At 39.2% G+C, this 24861-nt stretch overlaps 1 pseudogene; it reads right to left on the reverse strand.

The window, feature by feature from the left end:
• Positions 1-4533: 4533 nt before the first annotated feature.
• The window catches only part of LOC113915098, a 58233-nt pseudogene continuing 37905 nt past the window's right edge, over positions 4534-24861 (reverse strand).

The following is a 24861-nucleotide window of genomic DNA, read 5'->3' on the forward strand; positions in this document are numbered from 1 at the left end:
TGCCATAAAAAATACAAGTATAAGAGAATATTATGAAAAACTATATGACAACAAACTGGGCAATCTGGAAGAAATGGATACAGTCCTAGAAACATATAAATTACCAAAACTGAGGGGCACTTGGATGAGTCAGTTGGTTAAGCATCCAACTCTTGGTTTCAGCTCAGATCATGATCTCAGGGTCATGAGATCCAGCCCCCTCTTTGGACTCCACACTGGGCATGGAGCCTGCTTAAGATTCTTTCTCTACCTCTGCCTCCCCTGCCGCTCATGCTCTTTCTCTCTCAAAAAAAAAAAAAAAAAGAAAGAAAGGAAAAAAATTACCAAAACTGAAAGAGGAAGAAATAGAAAACTTGAACAGACAAATAACCAGAAAAGAGATTGAATCAGTAATCAAAAACTCCCGGGGCACCTGGGTGGCTCAGTCGTTAAGCGTCTGCCTTCGGCTCAGGTCATGATCCCAGAGTCCTGGGATCGAGCCCCGCATGGGGCTCCCTGCTCGGCGGGAAGCCTGCTTCTCCCTCTTCCACTCCCCCTGCTTGTGTTCCCTCTCTTGCTCTTTCTCTCTCTGTGAAATAAATAAATAAAATCTTAAAAAAAAAAAAAACTCCCAACAAACAGAAGTCCAGGACCAGATGGCTTCGCAAGTAAATTCTACCAAACATTTAAAGAAGAGTTAATATCTATTCTTCTCAAACTATTCCAAAAAATAGAAGTGGAAGGAAAACTTCCAAATACATTCTATAAGGCCAACTATTACCCTGATACCAAAACCAGATAAAGACATCCCTACAAAAGAGAACTGCAGGCCAATGTTTCTGATGTACACAGATGCAAAAATTCTCACTAAAATACTAGCAAACCAAATCTAAGAATACATTTAAAAAAAACATCCATCACGATCAAGTGGGATTTATCCCTGGGTAGCAAGGGTGATAGTAATGTGATATACCACATTAGTAAAAAAAAAGGATAAGAACCACATGATCCTGTCAACAGATGCAGAAAAAGCATTTGACAAAGTACAGTATCCATTCATGATAAAAACACTCAACAAAGTAAGTTTAGAGGGAACATAAAACATACTAAAGGCCATATATGAAAAACCCACAGCTAATATTATCCTTAAATGGAGAAGAACTGAGAACTTTTCCTCTATAGTCAGGAATACAGGGATGTCAACTCTCACCACTGTTATTTAACATAGTACTGGAAGTCCTAGCCACAGCAATCAGACTATAAAAAGAAATAAAGGTCATCCAAATCGGCAAAGAAGTAAAACTTTCCAATATTTGCAGATGACATGATACTATATATAGAAAACCCAAAAGATTCCACCAAAAGACTGCTAGAACTAGTAAACAAATTCAGTAAAGTTAGAAGATAAAAAATCAATGTACAGAAATCTGTTGCATTTCTATACACCAACAAGGAAGCAGCAGAAAGTGAAATTAAGGTATCAAACCCATTTACAATTGCACCAAAAACAAGAAGATACTTTGGAATAAACCTAACCAAAGGGGTGAAAAACCTGCATCTGAAAACTATACAACACTCATGAAAGAAATTGAAGATGACATAAAGAAATTGAAGGACATTCCATGCTCATGGATCAGAAGAACAAATATTGTTAAAATGTCTATACTACCCAAAGCAATCTACACTTTTAATGCATCTTAGTAGCATTTTTCACAGAACTAGAACAAACAATCCTATAATTTGTATGGAACCACAAAAGACCCCCCAAATAGCCAATGAAACCTTGAAAACAAAAAGCAAAGTTGGACACATCAAAATTCTGGACATCAAGTCCTATTTAAAACATGTAGCAATCAAAACAATATGGTACTGGCACAAAAATAGACACATAGATCAACAGAACAGAATAGAAAACCCAGAAATGAACCCACAACTATATGGTCAATTAGGCTTCTACTAAGCAGGAAAGACTATCCAATGGGAAAAAGACTGTCTCTTCAACAAATGGTGTTGGGAACACTGGACAGCCACATGCAAAAGAATGAAACTGGACCACTTTCTTACACCATACACAAAAAGATATTCAATATGGATTAAAGATCTAAATGGGAGACGTGAAACCATAAAAATCCCAGAAAAGAACACAGGCAGTAATTTCTTTGACATGGGCCATACCAATTTCTTTCTAGATATGTCTCCTGAGGCAAGGGAAACAAAAACAAAAATAAACTATTGGGACTACATCAAAATAAAAAGCTTCTGCACAGTGAAGAAGCAATCAACAAAACTAAAAGGCAACCTACTGAATGGGAGAAGATATTTGCAAATGACATATCTGATAAAGAGTTAGTATCCAAACTGTATAAAGAACTTATAAAACTCAACACCCAAAAAATGAATAATCTAATTTAAAAATGGGCAGAAGACATGAATAGACATTTTTCCAAAGAAGATATACAGATGGCCAGCAGACACATGAAAAGATGCTCAACATCATGCATCATCAGGGAAATGCAAATCAAAACTACAATGAGATATCACCTTACACCTGTCAGAATGGCTAAAACCAATGACACAAGAAACAACAGATGTTGGTGAGGATGCAGAGAAATGGGAACCCTCTTGCACTGCTGGTGGGAATGCAAACTGGTGCAGCCACTCTGGAAAACAGTATGGAGGTTCCTCAAAATGTTGAAAATAGAACTACCCTGTGATCCAGCAATTGCTCTACTAAATACCTAGTAAGGTATTTAACCAAAGAATACAAAAATACGAATTCAAAGGGATCCATGAACCTCGAATGTTTATAGCAGCATGATCTATAATAGCCAAGATGTGGAAACAGCCCAAGTGTCCTTTGACTGATGAATGTATAAAGAATACATGGAATATTAGTCATAAAAAAGAATGAAATCTTGCCATTTGCAGCAACGTGGATGGAGCTAGAGAGTACTATGCTTCATAAAATAAGTCAGTCAGGAAAGACAAATGCCATATGATTTCACTTGTATGTGGACTTTAAGAAACAAAACAAATGAGCAAAAGGGGGAAAATAGAGAGAGAGGGAGGCAAACCAAGAGACAGTCTCTTAACTATAGAAAACAAACTGATGGTTACCAGAGGGGAGGTGGGTGGGGGGGTTGGGGGAAAATAGGTGTTAGGGATAAAGGAGGGCACTTGTTGTGATGAGCACTGGGTGTTGTATGGAAGTGTTGAATCACTATATTGTACACCTGAAATTAATTTTAACACTGTATGTTAACTGGGAATTTAAATAAAAACTTCTTAAAAAGCCACAAAGCTCACTGTTCTTACCAAAAGTCTTTCTAAAATAAACTTCTCAGAGTGTTGCAAGCCTGTGGTTAATATCCACAGTTTGAAAAAAGTTGATTTCGGCCATTTTTGCTAGTGTTCTCACTGCTTTTATGGAGAAGCACTCTATTGGTGGTTCTTACTTTACCATTCTGGAAGAGCTTCTCAGGACAAGCTTTTGAAAGGAGGAAGAAAGAATAACATTTTGTTTGCCAGTTCAGTTAACTTTATAGCTTCATTGATGAGAAGGTAAAATATTCAATATAAACATGAAGTCTTTTTTTTAAATTTAATTTTGTTATGTTAATCACCATACATACATCATTAGTTTTTGATGTAGTGTTCCATGATTCATTGTTTGCGTATAACACCCACTGCTCCATTCAATACGTGCCCTCTTTATTTTTTTATTTTTTAATAATTTTTATTGTTATGTTAATCACCATACATTACATCATTAGTTTTTGATGTAGTGTTCCATGATTCATTGTTTGTGCATAACACCCAGTGCTCCACGCAGAATGTGCCCTCTTTAATACCCATCACCAGGCTAACCCATCCCCCCACCCCCCTCCCCTCTAGAACCTTCAGTTTGTTTCTCAGAGTCCATAGTCTCTCATGGTTCGTCTCGCCCTCCGATTTCCCCCCTTCATTTTTTCCTTCCTATTATCTTCTTCTTCTTCTTTTTTTTTTTTTATAACATATAAGGTATTATTTGTTTCAGAGGTACAGATCTGTGATTCAACAGTCTTACACAATTCACAGCACTCACCATAGCACATACCCCCCCCCAATGTCTATCACCCAGCCACCCCATCCCTCCCACCCCCCACCACTCCAGCAGCCCTCAGTTTGTTTCCTGAGATTAAGAATTCCTCATATTAGTGAGGGCATATGATACATGTTTTTCTCTGATTGACTTATTTTGCCTAGCATAATACCCTCTAGTTCCATCTACATCATTGCAAATGGCAAATTCCGTTTTTGGAGGTTCCTCAAAAAGTTGCAAGTACAGCTACCCTACGACCCAGCAATTGCATTACTGGGTATTTACCCCAAAGATACAAATGTAGTGATCCAAAGGGGTATGTGCACCCCAATGTTTATAGCAGCAATGTCCACAATAGCCAAACTATGGAAAGAGCCAAGATGTCCATCAACAGATGAATGGATAAAGAAGATGTGGTATATATTTACAATGGAATATTAAACATGAAGTCTTTTTTTTTTTTGGTTGTCAAATGATCCTTTATTGAAACATTTTCCTTTGTAGTTAACTAGCTGGGCATTCCACTGCACCACTGTTGATGTCATGAGGGTGGTGGCCGTCAACATTGCAGCCCACAGACTGGGCAGTCCCCAGTATTTCTTTAATGGTTACAGAGAGTGCTCTGGCTAAAGATGGTGTTGCATCTGTCAGGCAATATTGACAATCTCATCAAAAGTAATATTTCTACTGTGCTTAATGTTTTTCTGCTTCTTTCTGTCTCTTGGTGGTTCCTTGAGGGCTTTGATAATCAGGGCAGAGGCAGAAGGCCACTTCAATCCGTGCCTGTCTGTTCTGAATAGTCAGTTTCACCGTAATCCTTAGACCCTTCCAATCACTGGTTGCCTTGGCGATGTAATCACCAACCTTTTTTGGAGACAGACCCAGCGGGCCGATCTCCGGGGCCAGGGCAGACGTGGCACTGACTTCGCCACCGGTGCACCTCAGGTACACAACTTTGATCTTGTTGGGGTCGAACTGAGGCGCCATGGTGGAGGTGGCTGGTGTCGGATGAACCCGGATTCGGGACGACTGAAGAAAGTTGCACCTTTGCCTCCCTGAGCCGAAAGCCAAAAGTAAACATGAAGTCTTAAATAATAGATCTGTAAAAACATGAAATAGGTTGCACAGGTAGGTAATTAAACTGGATTATCTTTCAGTTACAATTTAACTCTGATTTCCTGTGAGTTTTAGTGCCTGGTTTTATTCAAGTACTCAATAAGTATTTTTTGGAAAGAATCCTCATTAATATTTAGAATATATCAGTTTGTTTTTCTAATTTCTTCCTAACCTCTCACTAAAATCTAATTCCATAATTTACTAACATAGGTAGGGTTGGTTATAAGAATCTTTATTATTTTATATGTGGAGATGAGACTGACTTGTAAAATCTAGAACAATGAAATTCTTGTTTTTAAAATTGTCTATTACCAATAGTCAAATTTTGGGGCACCTGAGTGGCTCAGCCGCTAAGTGTCTGCCTTCAGCTCAGATCATGATCTCAGGGTCCTGGGATTGGGCTCCCTGCTCGGCGGGAAGCCTGCTTTTCCCTCTCCCACTCCCCCTGCTTGTGGTCCCTCTCTCACTGTGTCTCTCTCTGTCAAATAAATAAATAAAATCTTTAAAAAACCCAAATAGTCAAATTTGGTATTTGCCTGTCTCTATCTTGTTTAATGTCCACACCACTGACTAGAGTTTGGCAAAGAGAATTTTCCATAAAACTTGGGATGCCTGAGTGGCTCAGTCGGTTAAGCATCTGCCTTCAGCTCAGGTCATGATGCCAGGGTCCTGGGATCAAGCCCCACATTGGACTCCCTGCTCAGAGGGGAGTCTGCTTTTCCCTCTCCCTCTGCCCTCACCCACACCCCCAGCTCGTGCTCTCTCTCTCGCTCTGCTCTCTCACTCTCAAATAAATAAGTAAATAAAATCTTCAAAACAAAGAGAATATGCCATAAAATTCAAGAGCATTCATTGAACATGCTATGTGTTAATTTGCCATTTGTTGCTCCAAAATTTCAAAAGGAAAATAATTCATATATAACTTGTAGGTTTTGAGTACTGTGAAATAATATTTTTTTGCAATGGTATATTCTCATAAGTTATAACTCACTATTCAATTCCCACTTTATAAAATATTTGTCAAGTGAAAGGAAACTACATAATCCAGCTACTGATCTGTTTATCATGATTGCTTCTGATCAATACCGAAGAAATGTCACTTTAACCTCAGTAGTTTGTCAAGAACATTTCACATATTCCTTATCTGGAAAATCAAAGTAGTTGTCTCTTATAAGAGATTTGTTCATGCTTCCCAATTCAAGATTGGGAAGCAATCAGTATAGCTTCCCAAGCTATATTCATGCTTCCCAGTTCAAGAATGAATATCTAATTTTCTGGGTTACTGGGCAATTTAGTGGAATTGTTAATAACAGGGAATCTAGGTCAGACAGATATTGAATGCATTCTGGCAGTGCCTTTGCAAATTGTTTTTTTTCCTTAGAAAACTTCAATATCTGGGGGCACCTGGGTGGCTCAGTGGGTTAAGCATCTGCCTTTGGCTCAGGTCATGATCCTGGGGTCCTGGGATTGAACCCTGCCTTGGGCTCCCTGCTCAGTGAGGAGTCTGCTTCTCCCTCTCCCTCTGCCCCTCCCTCCCACTTGTGTTCTCTCTCTCTTTCAAATAAATAAGTAAAATCTTAAAAAAAAGAAAGAAAGAAAACTTCTATATCTATAAGACTCAGTTTCTGCATCTGGGTAGTAAAGACGATGAAAATACCCATCTGTGTTTTAGAAGGTTGAGATGAGATGTATGTACATTGCTAAGCACTTGGAAAGTGCTCAAAATACTTTAAATTATTATCTGGTTCCTAGAGCAATAAAAATGATACTGAAGTTGGTGTGAGTTGGCTTTATACATACCTATACAATGATAAATGGAACTGAGGAAAAATTTTGGTAGTTCCAGGGTTTTGTATTATTGACTGGTCTTTCATCGGTACCTTTGCTATGCTTGCGACATGAGTGATGATTTTATTATCTGTTTTTACCAAGCCTAGCAGATTACCAGCAGTATCATAACTGAAAAGAAAGCTAAACAATCTTCTACTTTGATGTCTCTGATTCACTGAATAATATGGTGTATTCCTATTTAAATTATTTATATCCTTTATTTAATTTTTAAAATAAAAATCAAGCTTCTGTTTTGGGGGGCAAGACACACACAGACTGCCCTGAAGTGTCAGAACCCTGGGAGGGCTCCCAGGGAGTCCGCCTGTGTGTTCAGATGGACCAGCTCCTGAGCACGTTGCTTCTTCCTGCACCTGCTGCCCTCCTGTTTCTATCCCCTCTAGAATTGGTATGAGCAGGGGGGCACACAGCCCATTAAAAGAAGAAAAGAAAAGAAAAAAGAAGGAAGGACAAAAATGTAGAGTACCTATCATATTACTATTATAGGAGATTTTTGGTCAAATGGTTCCTTATTATACTTTTTCACCCCTCTGTTGAGATTCCCTACTGTTCATTCATGTCTCTCTTTTGCTATAAGTTCTTGAGAATATAATAGGAATTTAAATTCCTTTTCTGTTAATTCCACCATCTGGGTTGCTCTAAGGTCTTTTTATATTGATTCTCTGAAACTTTCTCCACGGCTTTACTTTCATAGGAAAAGAAAATAAACTTATGCTAGAAAAGTGTATCACTCAATGCTTAAAACTACATTAAATAGATAATGCATTAAAAATGTACAATTTTCCACTATTAAAATTTGATGAATTAAAAAAAGTTGATTGAGAGAGAGGTAGGTAGATAATAGATTTTAAATGAAAATGGGATTAAACTAAACTATTTTAAAACCTTTTTTTTTACTGAGCATATTCTAACATGTTTTCAAATCAATAAATTTGTATTGAGGGGCACCTGGGGGCTCAGTTGGTTAAGTGTCTGCCTTTGGCTCTGGTCATGATCTCCGGGTCCTGGAATCAAGCCCTGCATTGGGCTCTCTGCTCAGCAGGGAGTCAACTTCTCCCTCTCACTCTCCCTCTGTGCTCTCTCTCTCTCTCAAATTATAAAACAAAACAAAACAAAATTTGTATTGATATTATATCACTTCTAAGGATGCATGGTATTTCAGTATATGGATGTATCATATTTGATTTAGGCAATCCTGATTATTTCTACTTTTTGACTTTTATTACCAACACTGCCATAAAGCTTGTTTCCTCACGTGTATTTTTTTATCTTGTCTCATTCTTTCCCCTCAAATTAAAATTATTTTCTTGTGATTTGTTTTTAATTGAGGTATAATTGACATACAAAGTTATACTAGTTTTAGGTGTAAAACATCATGATTAGATATTTGTATATATTGTGAAATGATCACTAAATAAGTCTAATTAATATCCATCACCACATACACAATTTTTTTCTTGTAATGAGAACCTTTAGGATTTACTCTCTTAGCAACTTTCAAATATGCAAAACAGTATCATTAACTGCAGTCACCATGCTGTACATTAGATCTCCGTGAGTTACTTATTTTGTAACTGGAAGTTTGTAGCTTTTGATTCCCTTCACCCGTTTCATCCATCCCCTACCCTCTACTTCTGGCAACCACCAATCTGCTTTCTTGTTCTTTGCATCTATGAGCTTGTTTTGTTGTTTTTGTGGGTTTTCTTTGTTTTGATTTTAGATTCCACATATATGTGAGATCATGTGGTATTTGTCTTTCTCTCTGTCTGACTTATTTCACTTAGCATAATGCCCTCAGGTTCCATCCATGTTGTTGTAAATGGCAAGGTTTCATTCTTTTTTATGGCTGAATAATATTCCATTTATATATATATAGTGACTCACACATACACGCACACATATATATATGATTGATAAAGCTTCACCATGTCAATTTAAGGAATTATGGGCTCTTGACGTTGCCAGTTGTTCCTGATTGGCCCTTTGATATATGTGCATGTATACATACACACCCACACCCACCCACACACACACTTCTGTATGTGGTCAAATCTATCAAACTTGTCCTGTTTTGTGATTGATGTTCTGATTAGAAAAGCTTCTCTGTCACTAGATTATATGAATATTTATAAATATTTTTAATATAGTAATGAGCTTAGAATAAGAGAGCACTTTGGGATTATGTAGATATTGGATCCAACATCAGCTGCGCCATTAACTAGTTGTAACAAACTGTATTTTCCGAAGATGGCTGCAACAATTTCTCCCATACCACAGGCTCTTCTATAACTTTGCTATGCTCCCATCAAAAAGTGGAACTTGGCCAGGCTTGTGACTCACTTGTAAGCAATAGACTGTATCAGAAGTAATGATGCATGATTTCCAAAGCTAGCCTATAAAATGTGATGCAATTTCCACTTTGTTAGAATACACACTTGCCTTTAGAGCCCTAAGCTTCTGTTTAAGAAGTCTGGAGGCTCCATGCTGTGAAGAGGCCCAAGAAACATGAAGGGTCCATATGGAGGTATTCTGACCACCAGCCCCCAGTGACATCACAACTTATACCAGCATCAACTATAAAGACATGTGAGTGATCAATATGATTCCAGTCTCCAGTTCTTGAATCACCTCCACACTCTGAGTCTTCCCAGTTGAGGTCCCAGACATCATGGAGCAAAGACAAAGTTATCCCCACTCTACTTTCTGAACTGTGACCATAGTACCAGTCAATACAATAATATTTTTATTCAGCAATAATAACTGGAAAACCATGTGACACTTGTCAAATTACTAGACTTGTCCAGACTTGTCAACTTATCCAGTTAGCATCTGGGAAACCAATCTGTTCTTCAGGTTTCTCCTCTATTAAATTGTCTTACAATAATAGCTACTTCATAGGGAGCTGTGAAGATTAAATGAGATCATACATGAAAAGTACTTAACATGTGTCTAGCACACTCTAAGAGGTCAAACAATAATAGTCATGACAGTACTTAAAAGTAAGGTTTTTTGCTTATTATGTTTAAATCTTTAATGCATGTGAAATTTATTTTGGTCTAATATGTAAGGTTGTATGAATTATTTACCAGTTAACTCTAAGCTAACACTTAGATTAGTAGTCAAATTACCACCTTTTAAAAGATATGCAAAGAAGTTCCTAGGTGGCCCAGTCATTAAGCATCTGCCTTCAGCTCAGGTCATGATCCCAGGGTCCTGGGATCGAGCCCTGCATCGGGCTCCCTGCTCAGCAGGAAGCCTGCTTCTCCCTCTTCCACTCCTCCTGCTTGTGTTCCCTCTCTCGCTGTGTCTCTGTCAAATAAATAAATAAAATCTTTTTAAAAAAATAAAAGACATGTGAAGAAAATTCTCCTGCATCACTATGTGCAGATATGGAAGAAGAGCATGTGTGTATCAGAGGAGTGATACTTGGGGGTCGTATCATGTGGATAAAGAAATTTTCACCTAGGTCTTATTGTGTTCATTTGTTCAAGTTGGAAAATGGAACTAAGAAGAAAATCCCAAGATGGGGTGAGCCAAAAGAAAATCTCCAAGCTTAGAGCACTTTTATCTAGGCAGTAAGGAAACCCAATAAGAAAGATTCTCCTCATTCACGAGGAGGAGTGCATTGACACACCTGTACACACTGTCACTCTTAGGTGTCAAAATATAACTTCATTTTCTAACCTAACTTATCTTGTTTTAGAGCTCCATTCCTAGTGATGGTGGAAAACATTTGGTCTTCTCAGCTTACAATTTTGAGGGGGTGGGAACGGAAGCAAAAGAGGTCAGGGAGAAAATGTTAATAAGAACACGGTCTCAGCTGGAGATGGGCTTTAGCCAAATCTCATGGAAAAGCTCTGAAACACAAAATGCGCCACAGACTTAGTCCCATCTTGATGCAAGGAGTCAGCCGTTTATTGGCTGAGGTCTTTGCTCACGTTGGGAGCTTAGCATCTGGGCAAGGCAGCTCCCATTTGGCAGAGGGCAAATCTACAGAGTAGTAAATAGCTATGAGATACCATGAGCTAACTATCAATGCAGCTGGATGGCAGAAGCACTGATCAGCTAGGAGGATTTGGGCTGGATACCAAAACTAAATGAAAATCATTCACTACATTAAAAAAAAAAAATTCAGTGCTCTGATGCTGAGAATGCCAACATTTACTCTTGGACCATCGAGGAAAGATTTTATAACTAGAACCCTCTTTTCGTTCAACAAAGCCAAGCTTTGTCCAAACACTGATTCACAAATATTTTTAAAGTCTGTTTTGAGACCCAATGCAAAACAATGATCTCTCTCTTTTTTCCCCTAGACTGATGTCTCCCATCCCCAATGATTCAATGGGTGAGTGAGCCCATACACAACTAGGAATAAAAACATGTTGTTTCCCTAACTCAAAATATCCATGTTACATTGGCTTTTCCAATCTGCTTGTCCATTTTCAAAAGGTTGTCTTCGTGTCTTTCTTCATCCTGGCTCCATAAAAAATCCCAATTGAGAATTCCTCAGAAAGGATCATATTCTCAGACGCAGACAGAGCACACCAAACTACTCAAGTAGAGGGGTGGTTGGTTTACTGTTAAAAATTTTATGTGGCCTAATGAGGGAGGAAAAAGCTCATGGAAATCCAGGACCAGGAACTTCAGTGTGCCTCATAAGGAGAGAAATGCCAGAGTTATTCTGTACCCAAGGAAGCTTCACCACCTTGGCCACACTCCATCATCAGTGCTACTCCATTTATCTCTGCCTATTTACTTCACTCAGTGTCTGCTGGCTTCTCTTCCCACCACTACTAACTTCTGCTCTCTTACACCCTCCGTTTACTCATAACTTCATCTTATAGGGGACACTTTCTAACTATAACACTACCTATGGCATCTCTGTTCATTCTATTATCTTCAACTACCATGCCATCTGCTTTATTATTCACATTTTCTCCTTCATTCTTCCCCTGCTCCTTCATTCTTATAAGGAGTACTGGCCATCTTTGCACAAGGTTTCCATTCCCAATTAAATCACCTAATTCAATCTGCAGCTGGATGGCCACCTGGCCAGCCCGGGCCCTGATAATTCAAGCCAATTTTACCCACACCAAATTGTCTCTCAAATCTTAGTTTCCACAAACTGAAAGTTCCCTACAATTTTCTTGATGCCTCATCCCTATGCCCGTCCAGGTTCTTTCTGCCTGAGATTCCCTTCCTCCAAGAGCTCTACCAAAGAAAGATATGACTCATGTTGCCAACAAATTGGGAAGCCAGCGTTATTCCTCTTTTATCTCCATAACCCATGGGTAAAAGGAGAGCACCAAGAGATGTTAGGGCTAATCTAAAGAGAATCTCAACTCCAACCAGAGGAGTGGATATAGAGGAACATAAAGCATGGTCACAGAGTTCTCAGTGCAAGTTTTGGATTATTTTGACCCAATTCTTTGCATTACCATATAGGAGATAATAAATAACCAGTTCCAAATCGAACCCTATCTGTGGCAACCCTATTTCCATCATAAGGAAATCAAAACTGCCGGATGTGAGCAACAGAGATTTGCAAAACTTCAGTCTAGTCTAGTCCTCCATCATTAATGAGACTCAGCTACCTTCCACTCTCTCTCCTTGTGACTTTCACCAACTGGCTTTCTCACTCTCTACCATTGGTTGGAAAAAAAGATCAAAGTACAGGTTTGGGGGAAGAGATAAAGGGGATGGTTGCTTGAAGAATGAGCCAATCCAAGAAAGATGCAGAACTAGACTCCCTCAGGGAGGTTGCAATAGTTACTATGTTTGCAACATATGAGCTCTGTTCTTTTTTCAAAACTCAAGAAGTTGATGTCCTCACAATTGGTCATACATGACAGTTTGGAATAATAATACATACTCCGCCCTGAGGAAATGAAAGAGAGAGAACAGAAGTGTAATAACTCTATTTCCTCCTATCATGTTCCCAGGCATGACCTCTCCTCAGAGCTTCACTAACCTTTTGCTAAGCCCAAATGAGCTACAAGGCTGAGTCTATTCAGAAAATGGATTGTATTTCCCCAACTGATAAGAGACACCAACCTTTCCTTTACCCAATATTGTCTTAAGGAAAAGTCCATCTTTGCCATCCCCTCCTCAGGACCATCCCATCTTTACCCACCCACTCACTCATGCACAGGTGGTTATTTCTTGGCCACTCTCTACCGCACCTTACCTTTTCTCGTAAGGAAGTAAAGGTTCTCAACAGCACAGGACTGTTGGTACTTTAGGGTACAGGTCTTCATGATGTCATAGCATAACCCAAGATGATATTTTTCACATTCATAGCATGCCTTTGTAGTCTCTGCCAGACACAGAAAGAGGTGCTTAAAGGATGGAGTCTGAAGATTCTCCAGGCCTGTGGGTTTCTCTGTAGGAACTTATTATTGCCTAGGGGTTCCTAATCTTTCTTTGACCATTGACTTCTTTGATAATCTTTTGAACAACAACTTATACAGACATGAATCAATTATTGTATCTGATCTCAAAAGATCAGAGTTCCTATGAAATTTATCTATGGACCCATTATTTAACCTGATGGTATCATCCAGTAATGCAGAAAAGGAAGCAAAGAAAGAGATTTCAGCTTCCTTCTTCCAAAAATGGACTAAATTAGTTTGCAAAGAGATAAAACTCCTAGGATTGTAGAGTAAGAATGGATTATAGCCCTCTCTGAAGATTGAGAGGTTTTGTCTTCAACATGTCACAAATGACCTGTTTCCCGAGGACTGTAGATTAGACATAGTTGTACCTCTCAGATATTCCTGCATTTCACCTGGGGGGAAAAAAAAAGAAAAGTCTTCTTTGTCATAATCTCACACATATCTGCCAAAGGCTGAAAAACCAACTGTGGAAATTTCCCCTTCCCCAGCCCATCTCTTAATCAACAACCAGCTCTCCCTCTACCTCTAGGACTTACCCTTACTTGAGCAGACCAGAAAGATTATGCCGAGCAGAAACACAACAAACATCCTGGAACTTTTGTCATGTACAGTTTTCTGTGGAAAGTCCTGGTTGATCTCCACCAGTGATCTGTCCTTGGGCTATTCATCCAAATCACATAATCATAAAATTTCAAGGACAGATAGTACCTCAATGTTCCCAGACTAAGCCACCAACTTGTCTCACTACCCCTAAGGCATCTAATTTTTTTAGATTATTTATTTATTTGAGAGAGAGAGCATGAGCAGAGGGGAGGAGTGGTGGGAGAGGAAGAAGCAGATGCCCCGCTGAGCAGGGAGCCCGATGTGGGCTCGATCCCAGGACCCTGAGATCATGACCTGAGCTGAAGGCAGATGCTTAACCAATTGAGCCACCCAGGTGCCCACCCCACTCCGCAAAGCATCTATATTTAAAAATTCTCCTGAATGATAAGATCAATGGTACAAATTATATAATCTATACTATTATATAGAATATATTATAATATGTAACATATAATATTGTTATATTTTATGTTATATATTATTGTATTTATCATGTTATTATTTTATATATTGTTACATATAACAATAATCTATATTATAATCTAAAATATAATATATACCATACTCCACTATAATATATAATATACATGTATATAATTTCTAAGCCTTGTGCTTTGCAAGTAGAATCAAATTTCTCTCCTACATTTTAATCTTTCAGGTGTTTCAAGACAGGATTTGGACATCTAGTTCTTTTTATCTCTCTTCACTAACCTGGTCACTCTCCTCAGAATAATTTCAGATTTGTCTTTGTCTCACAGAGACTGAGGCACCAGGGACTAAGCTCAGACTCCAGGTGTAGTCTGGATGTGGGGGGACCATTGGAGTACCCCTTTTGTGGTGGAGGAAAGGGAAACTTCAGGAAAAAGGTGAGGGAAGGTAAAATTTGTCTAGTTTGTCCTCAGGTGTTGTCAACTAATTGATTTTTTTATTGATATTCTAATTAAATAATTTCTAAGCATATACCAAATGCCAATATCACAGGAAGAGAAGATGCCAAGCAACCAGGACATGAATCAGTGGCCTCACAGAGGTTAAAGTCTAGTTAAAGAGATCAAAAGGACATCAAGCACAGTTGGCTGCAGACATCTAGATGAGGGACATTCAAACTTGACTGCCTGACCGGGGAAAGTTTCCATGAAGAAGGGGGGTTGAGCAGGACTTCGAGGGCTAGCAATGTGTTAGCTGGAAAAGGTGAGTAGGGACAGGCACCCAAAGGAACAGAAAAGTCAAAAGTACAGAGATGTCAAACAGCCTGTCACACTGCGAAGAGAGTGGGTCATGTGGCTGCAGAGACATGAGTGAGCTAGAAACTCACACCCAGAGGGACACCGCTTGGTGGATGTGATGGTGTATGGGTGAAGGGAGGGGTTCAAGGGGACATTGCACTGGTCTTGCTGCTGAGACTCCTCGCTTATAGGATGAAATTTCTTGCTCACTACTGTGCAATTGCAAGATGTCAGTGAAAAGAGCCATTTTTCCTAGAGTGGGGAAAGATAGGAAAGTACCCACTCCTCTGCACCAATACTGAATTCTGGAAAGGACCTCCCTTAATCCCAAACTTAAGTTTGTGACACATATAGGCTCAAATTCTGACTCTGCTGTTTGCCAACAATGTGTCTTTAGGTGAGTTACTGATGTTGAGACTAATTGTCGTCTCTCATAGGATCAGTATTAGGATTATACTAAAGTTTGTGAAAAAAAGAAGCTCATATCTGTTAAGGTCCTAGAAACCATCAAGCACTAACTCCCTGTGCAGTGCTTACAATTTCAGAAGCAGCATGGGCCCTTTCACCAGGATAGGCCTCAGAAACTTCCATCATAAGGGGTCATATACAGGAAAGGACATCTGGCTAGGAAAGGCATAGGGTTATGGCTTATAGCTGTGGTTTTGGCATTCAAGGGGCAAGAGCCTGGCTGTGAGGGTGGTACCAGGAGCATCATGTCAAGGGTTAACTTTCAATAAGGCTGACATTAGGTTTTGGGCGTTCAAAAAGATGGGAAGTTAGTAACCATCTCTTCTAGAATGGACTTTGAAGACAGAGAGTCAGATTCAGAACTAGCTGTCTAATTTGCCTTGGGTAAGTGAGCAGCGAGGAACAAGTTGAGTTCTGACTCACTAAGATTGGGTAAGAATTGGGTCCATTCATATAGCTTAGGGTATGCTCCATATGTCGATGACATGCAATTTTACAACTGTCTCAGACCCCTATTCTGAGTTCCAGACTCCCGTCTACAAATAACCCTTCCACTTCAGAAGGCTCCCAAGTACCATAATTTCAGACTGTCTCAAAATGAAATTGTAATCCTTCTGATTCACTAAACCTACTCCTACTTCAGAGTTTAAGAGTCTCGATAAACCTGGGAATAATTCTTTATAGATCCCTTTGCCTCATCCTCAAAGAGAATCTAACAGCAAGTCTTCTCCATTCTACCTACTAACTTCTCACATGGGTTTATTTTTCTCTGTCCACTGCCACTATTATAATCCAATCTGTCTTCATCTCTTGCCTGGTCCAAGCAATAACCTTATTTTTTGGCCTGCCAGCTTCTACTCTTGCCCTATTATAGTCAATTCTCTATAAGGGAGTCAGAGAGCCCTTTTATAGATCATACATAAATGCCGCACTCCTGCTCAAAACTCTCCAGTGATTTTTCCTCACACTTTGAAGAAAATCCAAAGCTGCTCCCACAGCCTACAAAATCTTCCCCAATCTGAGCAAAGGCGACTCTCTCTCTCTTATTTCTTGCCACAATCCCCTTGCTCACTCATATGTCACTCTCTCAGTCCTGGTGAATCTCTCTGTCTCTGAAAGACATGTATCATATGTCTCACTGATATGAGGAATTCTTAATCTCAGGAAACAAACTGAGGGTTGCTGGAGTGGCGGGGGGTGGGAGGGATGGGGTGGCTGGGTGATAGACATTGGGGAGGGTATGTGCTATGGTGAGCGCTGTGAATTGTGCAAGACTGTTGAATCACAGATCTGCACTTCTGAAACAAATAATGCAATATATGTTAAGAAAAAAAAAGAAGATAGCAGGAGGGGAAGAATGAAGGGGAGTAAGCTGGAGGGGGAGACGAACCATGAAAGACAATGGACTCTGAAAAACAAACTGAGGGTTCTAGAAGGGAGGCGGGTGGGGGATGGGTTAGCCTGGTGATGGGTATTAAAGAGGGCACATTCTGCGTGGAGCCCTGGTTGTCATGCACAAACAATGAATCATGGAACACTACATCTGAAACTAATGATGTAATGTATGGTGATTAACATAACAATAAAAAAATTTAAAAAATATCTCTGTCTCTGTTTTAAATATTTTATTTATTTATTTATTTGAGAGAGCGCATGCACAAGCAGGGGGAGAGGCTGAGGGAGGGGGAGAAGCAGACTCCCCACTGAGCAGGGAGCCTGACGTGGGGCTTGATCCCAGGACCCTGAGATCATAACGTGAGCTGAAGGCAGATGCTTAACTGACTGAACCACCCACGTGCCCCTCAGTCCTGATAAATCTTTAGAAAATGTCAACATCCCTTCTCCATCCTTTCCCCTGCTTTACTTTTTAATTGTAACTCTCACTACCTGACCTTACATAACTATTTGGTCACTTGTTTGATTCCTTGACTAGAACAAAGCAAGAACTTGGTTTTATTTACCACTGCATCCCCAGCATCTGGAGGCTTGGAACATAGGAAACACCCCCAAAATATTTGTGGAACAAATGACTCATAATCTTCCCACATGCACTCTTGCATCCTTCTAGTCCGTTCTTACAGAGCAACCAGGTTTATCAGATTGATTTTTTTAAAACTATAATAAGGAGGTAAAAGTGAGGCTCTGAGTTCCAGCTAGGATCCCAAAATGCTTGTAGGTGGCAAGTATTTTTACATTTCAAAGTGAAGTGTTGTGCTACTTGTGCAGATTGACAAAGAAAATAAATGAAAACCAGTTTCAATATCTAGGGCCCTTTGACCACCTAGAAGGAGTAAAGATATAAACACTAATGTGTCAAAGATAACAGGAGGGTTTTTTTTATAGTCTTGGGGGGGATGCCTTTCAAGATATGGCTCAAAATATATAACCATAAAAAACTGTATATGTTTGGCTACATTTTAAAAAACTTCTGAAGCCGGGGGTGGGGTGGGGAACCAACCACTAAATCGTAAGCAAAGTCCAAATAACAGCTAAGCAACCAGTTACAAAATATTTGCAACTCATAATGCAGACTGAGGACTAACTCTTCCTATGATACAACAAAATCCTAAAAATTGATTAGAAAAATATTAACAATTCAAGAAGAAAGGTAGATGGTTAATGATAACATTAGCTCACAGAAAAACAAATAAAAATGGTTCTTAGGCATATAAAATGTGCTGAGCCTTACTTATAATTTGAGAAATGTGAATTGAAACTAAACTCAGATACTATTTTGACATTACAGATTGGCAATCATCGGAATCTGATAACACTCCCAAATTGGTGAGATTGGAATAAAGCCACACTCTCAGACATTGCTATTGGAGGGTAAGTGAATACATCAGTAAAGAGGAAAATTAGACAGTGGTTATCAAAATTATAAAAATCTAGTGATCTGACCCAAGTCATTCTGTGGAGTTAGCCTTGCATATCTGTGAAAAGGTGAATATACCTAGTTCTTTATAGCTTGATAATTGCAAGATTGAAAACAACTTATACTGATCTCATTTACATGTGAAATCTAAAAAGAAAAAAGTCAAACTCATAGAAATAGAAACTAGAATGGTGGTTACGAGGGGCTCAGGGTGGGAGAAATGAAGATGTTGGTCCAAGGGTACAAGCTTTTGGGTATAAGATGATGTTCTGGGGATCTAATAATGTACAGCATCGTGATGATTGTTAACAATAGTAGATCTTATAGCAGGAGGGGAAGAATGAAGGGGAGTAAGTCGGAGGGGGAGAGGAATCATGAGAGACGATGGACTCTGAAAAACAAACTGAGGGTTCTAGAGGGGAGGGGGGTGGGGGGATGGGTTAGCCTGGTGATGGGTATTAAGTAGGGCACGTTCTGCGTGGAGCACTGGGTGTTATGCACAAACAATGAATCATGGAACACTACATCAAAAACTAATGATATAATGTATGGTGATTAACATAACAATAAATATATATAAATAAAAAAACAATAGTAGATCTTAAGCATTCTCACCACATATATATATACATGCACACATGTGTGCACGCACACACAAAGGTAATTATGTGAGGTGATGGATATGCTAATTAACCTGATTACGTGATCATTTCACAATGTTTATGGATAGCAAATTATCACATTGTACATTTTCAATATGTATAATTTTGTTTGTTACATATAACAAACAATAAAGCTGGGGGAAGAAAGAAGAGAAAGTCTATGGACCAGTTGGGAATAGCTAAATAAATTATTATACACCCACACAATGGAATGTTATGCAGGTAGAAAAAAAGAATGAAAAAGGTTTTTTTGAAGTGAATTTTAGTAACACATCAAATATACCTTTTAGGCTAAATGAGCAACATCTTATTCAGCTGAAGCTGAATTTAACCATCATAAAATAATCTAGGAAATGAGGATAAGGCTGAAATTTTATCAAAAAATCATTATGAAACTATTACATAAAAATAGAGATTGATTTGAAAAGCTTGCTATTATAGTTCAAGTACAGTACTTTCTCAACACCATCAGCTTTTAAATTACTCCTCTGGCCACTATTCTGTATATTTGCAATACTGAATATCAGCCCATTTTTAACTGAATTTAGTAAAGGAATAAAAAAAACTGTAAGCCAGCACTGCCAGTCATAGATACTGATGAATGTCATATTACTATCTGGATTTGGGGCATTTCTTTCCTTCTAATAATAATTAACTAAAAAACAATGATCTCTTCAACTCCTGGTCAATGGTGATGATGCAATCTCACTGAAGTCATCCCATAAACTGAAACTCTGCATACTGCTTCATCATCCAGGTTAAGAAATAGAACTTTGGGGGCGCCTGGGTGGCTCAGTCGTTAAGCGTCTGCCTTGGGCTCAGGTCATGATCCCAGGGTCCTGGGATCGAGCCCCACATCGGGCTCACTGCTCGGCAGGAAGCCTGCTTCTCCCTCTCCCACTCCCTCTGCTTGTGTTCCCTCTCTTGCTGTGTCTCTCTCTCAAATAAATAAATAAAATCTTAAAAAAAAAATAAATAGAACTTTGCCAGTACCCCCAGAAGCCTCTCCATGTTGCCCATCCCAGTCTCAGCCCTTTCCTTTATTCCCAAAGTATCCACTATTCTGAATTTTGTAGGAATCACTTTTTTCTGTTTCTTTATGATTTTATCACCCAAATATGTATCCCAGGAAACTATAGCTTAATCTCACCCAGTTGTTGTTTTTCTTTAATTTAGTACGCTTTGGAGACTTTTAAATTATAGGTACTTGAAATTTACCTATTGAAAAATCAAGACTGTTTGATCTGTACAGTTTCCCACAGCCATATTTTGATGACAGCAAACTCATGGTTCAGTTAAATACGTTCTTATGTCCTCATATTTCTAGTTCAAACCAGATCCATAGGCTTGATCAGACTCAGATGCGATCCCTTTGGAAAGACAACAGGTGATGCATTGTTGTTTAATCAAGGGACAGAATACATCTGGGCTTCTCTTTCTTTGTGATGTTAGCAGCCATTTGTGCTTATTATTTAGATCCATAATCCATCAGATTTTCAAAATGGTGATTTTTTTTTCAAGTTTTTATTTAAATTCCAGTTGGCTAATCTACAGTGTGATATCAGTTTCAGGTGTACAATTGAGTGATTCAACACTTATGTACATCATCTGGTGCACATCACAAGTGCCCTCTCCTCCGGTAACCATCAGTTTGTTCTCTATAGTTAAGAGTCTGTTTCTTGGTTTCCCTCTCGTCCCCCTCCCCCACATCATGTTCGTTTGTTTTGTTTATTAAATTCCACATATGATTGAAATCGTATGGTATTTGTCTTTTTTCTGACTGACTTATTTCGCTTAGCATAATAACTCTCTAGTTCCATCCATGTCATTGCAAATGGCAAGATTTCATTCTTTTTGATGGGTGAATAATATTCCCTTTGTATATCGATACCACATCTTTGTATCTCTTCATAAGTTGATGGACATTTGGGCTCTATCCATAATTTGACTATTGTAGACAATGCAGCCATAAACATCGGGGTGCCTGTATCCCTTCAATTACTATTTTTGTATCCTTTGGGTAAATATCTAGTAGTGCAATGGCTGGATCATATGATAGTTCTATTTTTAACATTTTGAGGAATTTCCGTACTGTTTTTCCCAGTAGCTGCACCAGTGTGCATTCCAAAATGGTGATATTTAATCTCCCAACTTATTTTTAGTTGTTAGCAGGAATAATTTTATAAAGAGACACTTTCCTCATCTACAATTTGGTTATCCAGTGGTTCCATTCTATGGCTCTCTTTTTTTTAAGACTTTATTTATTTATTTATTTGACAGAGAGAGACACAGCGAGAGAGGGAACACAAGCAGGGGGAGTGGGAAAGGGAGAAGCAGGCTTCCCGCAGAGCAGGGAGCCCAATGTGGGGCTCGATCCCAGGACCCTGGGATCATGACCTGAGTCGAAGGCAGATGCTTAATGACTGAGCCACCCAGGGGCCCCCATTCTATGGCTCTTGATTACCCTCCAAAAGTAACCAATTTTTTCTTTTTCTTTTTTTTTAATTGTTTATTGTTACATTAATCACCATACATTACATCATTTGTTTTTGATGTAGTGTTCCATGATTCATTGTTTGCGCATTAACACCCAGTGCTCCACGCAGAATGTGCCCTCTTTAATACCCATCACCAGGCTAACCCATCCCCCCACCCTCCTGCCCTCTAGAACCCTCAGTTTGTTTTTCAGAGTCCATCATCTCTCATGGTTCGTCTCCCCCTCCGATTTACTCCCCTTCATTCTTCCCTTCCTGCTATCTTCTTCTTTTTCTTTTTTCTTAACATATGTTGAATTATTTGTTTCAGAAGTACAGATCTGTGATTCAACAGTCTTGCACAATTCACAGCGCTCACCATAGCACATACCCTCCCCAATGTCTATCACCCAGCCACCCCATCCCTCCCACCCCCCGCCACTCCAGCAACCCTCAGTTTGTTTCCTGAGATTAAGAATTCCTCATATCAGTGAGGTCATATGATACATGTCTTTCTCTGATTGACTTATTTCACTCAGCATAACACCCTCCAGTTCCATCCACGTCGTTGCAAATGGCAGGATCTCATTCCTTTTGATGGCTGCATAATATTCCATTGTGGATATATACCACTTCTTCTTTATCCATTCATCTGTCGATGGATATCTTGGCTCTTTCCACAGTTTGGCTATTGTGGACATTGCTGCTATAAACATTGGGGTGCACGTACCCCTTCGGATCCCTACATTTGTATCTTTGTGGTAAATACCCAGTAGTGCAATTGCTGGATCGTAGGGTAGCTCTATTTTCAACTGTTTGAGGAACCTCCATGCTGTTTTCCAGAGTGGTTGCACCAGCTTGCATTCCCACCAACAGTGTAGGAGGGTTCCCCTTTCTCCGCATCCCCGCCAACATCTGTCGTTTCCTGACTTGTTAATTTTAGCCATTCTGACTGGTGTGAGGTGGTATCTCATTGAGGTTTTGATGTGGATTTCCCTGATGCCGAGCGCTGCTGAGCACTTTTTCATGTGTCTGTTGGCCATTTGGATGTCTTCTTTGGAAAAATGTCTGTTCATGTCTTCTGCCCATTTCTTGATTGGATTCTTTGTTCTTTGGGTGTTGAGTTTGATAAGTTCTTTAGAGATTTTGGATACTAGCCCTTTATCTGATATGTCATTTGCAAATATTTTCTCCCATTCTGTCGGTTGTCTTTTGGTTTTGTGGCCTGTTCCTTTTGCTGTGCAAAAGCTTTTTATCTTGATGAAATCCCAATAGTTCATTTTTGCCCTGGCTTCCCGTGCCTTTGGCAATGTTTCTAGGAAGAAGTTGCTGTGGCTGAGGTCGAAGAGGTTGCTGCCTGTGTTCTCCTTTAGGATTTTGATGGACTCCTGTCTCATGTTTAAGTCTTTCAACCATTTGGAGTCTATTTTTGTGTGTGGTGTAAGGAAATGGTCCAGTTTCATTCTTCTGCATGTGGCTGTCCAATTTTCCCAACACCATTTGTTGAAGAGACTGTCTTTTTGCCATTGGACATTCTTTCCTGCTTTGTCAAAGATGAGTTGACCATAGAGTTGAGGGTCCATTTCTGGGCTCTCGATTCTGTTCCATTGATCCATGTGTCTGTTTTTGTGCCAGTACCATACTGTCTTGATGATGACAGCTTTGTAATAGAGCCGGAAGTCCGGATTTGTGATGCCGCCAGCTTTGCTTTTCTCTTTCAATATTCCTCTGGCTATTTGGGGTCTCTTCTGGTTCCATACAAATTTTAGGATTATTTGTTCCATTTCTTTGAAAAAGGTGGATGGTATTTTGATGGGGATTGCATTGAATGTGTAGACTGCTTTAGGTAGCACTGACATCTTCACAATGTTTGTTCTTCCAATCCATGAGCATGGAACATTTTTCCATTTCTTTGTGTCTTCTTCAATTTCTTTCATGAGTATTTTATAGTTTTCTGAGTACAGATCCTTTGCCTCTTTGGTTAGATTTATTCCTAGGTATCTTATGGTTTGGGGTGCAATTGTAAATGGGATCGACTCCTTGATTTGTCTCTCTTCTGTCTTGTTGTTGGTGTATAGGAATGCCACTGATTTCTGTGCATTGATTTTATAGCCTGCTACTTGACTGAATTCCTGTATGAGTTCTAGCAGTTTTGGGGTGGAGTCTTTTGGGTTTTCCACATACAGTATCATATCATCTGCAAAGAGTGAGAGTTTGACTTCCTCCTTGCAGATTTGGATGCCTTTGATTTCTTTTTGTTGTCTGATTGCTGTGGCTAGGACTTCTAATACTATGTTGAATAGCACTGGTGAGAGTGGACATCCCTGCCACGTTCCTGACCTTAGGGGAAAAGCTCTCGGCTTTTCCCCATTGAGAATGATATTCGCTGTAGGTTTTTCATAGATGGCTTTTATGATATTGAGGTATGTACCTTCTATCCCTATACTCTGAAGAGTTTTGATCGAGAAAGGATGTTGTACTTTGTCAAATGCTTGTTCTGCATCTCTTGAGAGGATCATATGATTCTTGTTCTTTCTTTTGTTAATGTATTGTATCACATTGATTGATTTGTGGATGTTGAACCAACCTTGTAGCCCAGGGATAAATCCCACTTGGTCGTGGTGAATAATCCTTTTAATGGACTGTTGGATCCTATTGGCTAGTATTTTGGTGAGAATTTTTGCATCCATGTTCATCAAGGATATTGGTCTGTAATTCTCCTTTTTGATGGGGTCTTTGTCTGGTTTTGGGATCAAGGTAATGGTGGCCTCATAAAACGAGTTTGGAAGTTTTCCTTCCATTTCCATTTTTTGGAACAGTTTCAGGAGAATAGGTATTAATTCTTCTTGAAATGTTTGGTAGAATTCCCCTGGGAAGCCATCTGGCCCTGGGCTTTTGTTTGTTGGGAGATTTTTGATGACTGCTTCAATTTCCTTAGTGGTGATAGGTCTATTCAGGTTTTCTATTTCTTCCTGGTTCAATTTTGGTAGTTGATACATCTCTAGGAATGCACCCATTTCTTCCAGGTTATCTAATTTGCTGGCATAGAGTTGCTCATAATATGTTCTTATAATTGTTTGTATTTCTTTGGTGTTGGTTGTGATCTCTCCTCTTTCATTCATGATTTTGTGGAT

Source organism: Zalophus californianus, chromosome 11 (genome assembly GCF_009762305.2).
Source record: "Zalophus californianus isolate mZalCal1 chromosome 11, mZalCal1.pri.v2, whole genome shotgun sequence".
NCBI classification, from domain to species: domain Eukaryota; kingdom Metazoa; phylum Chordata; class Mammalia; order Carnivora; family Otariidae; genus Zalophus; species Zalophus californianus.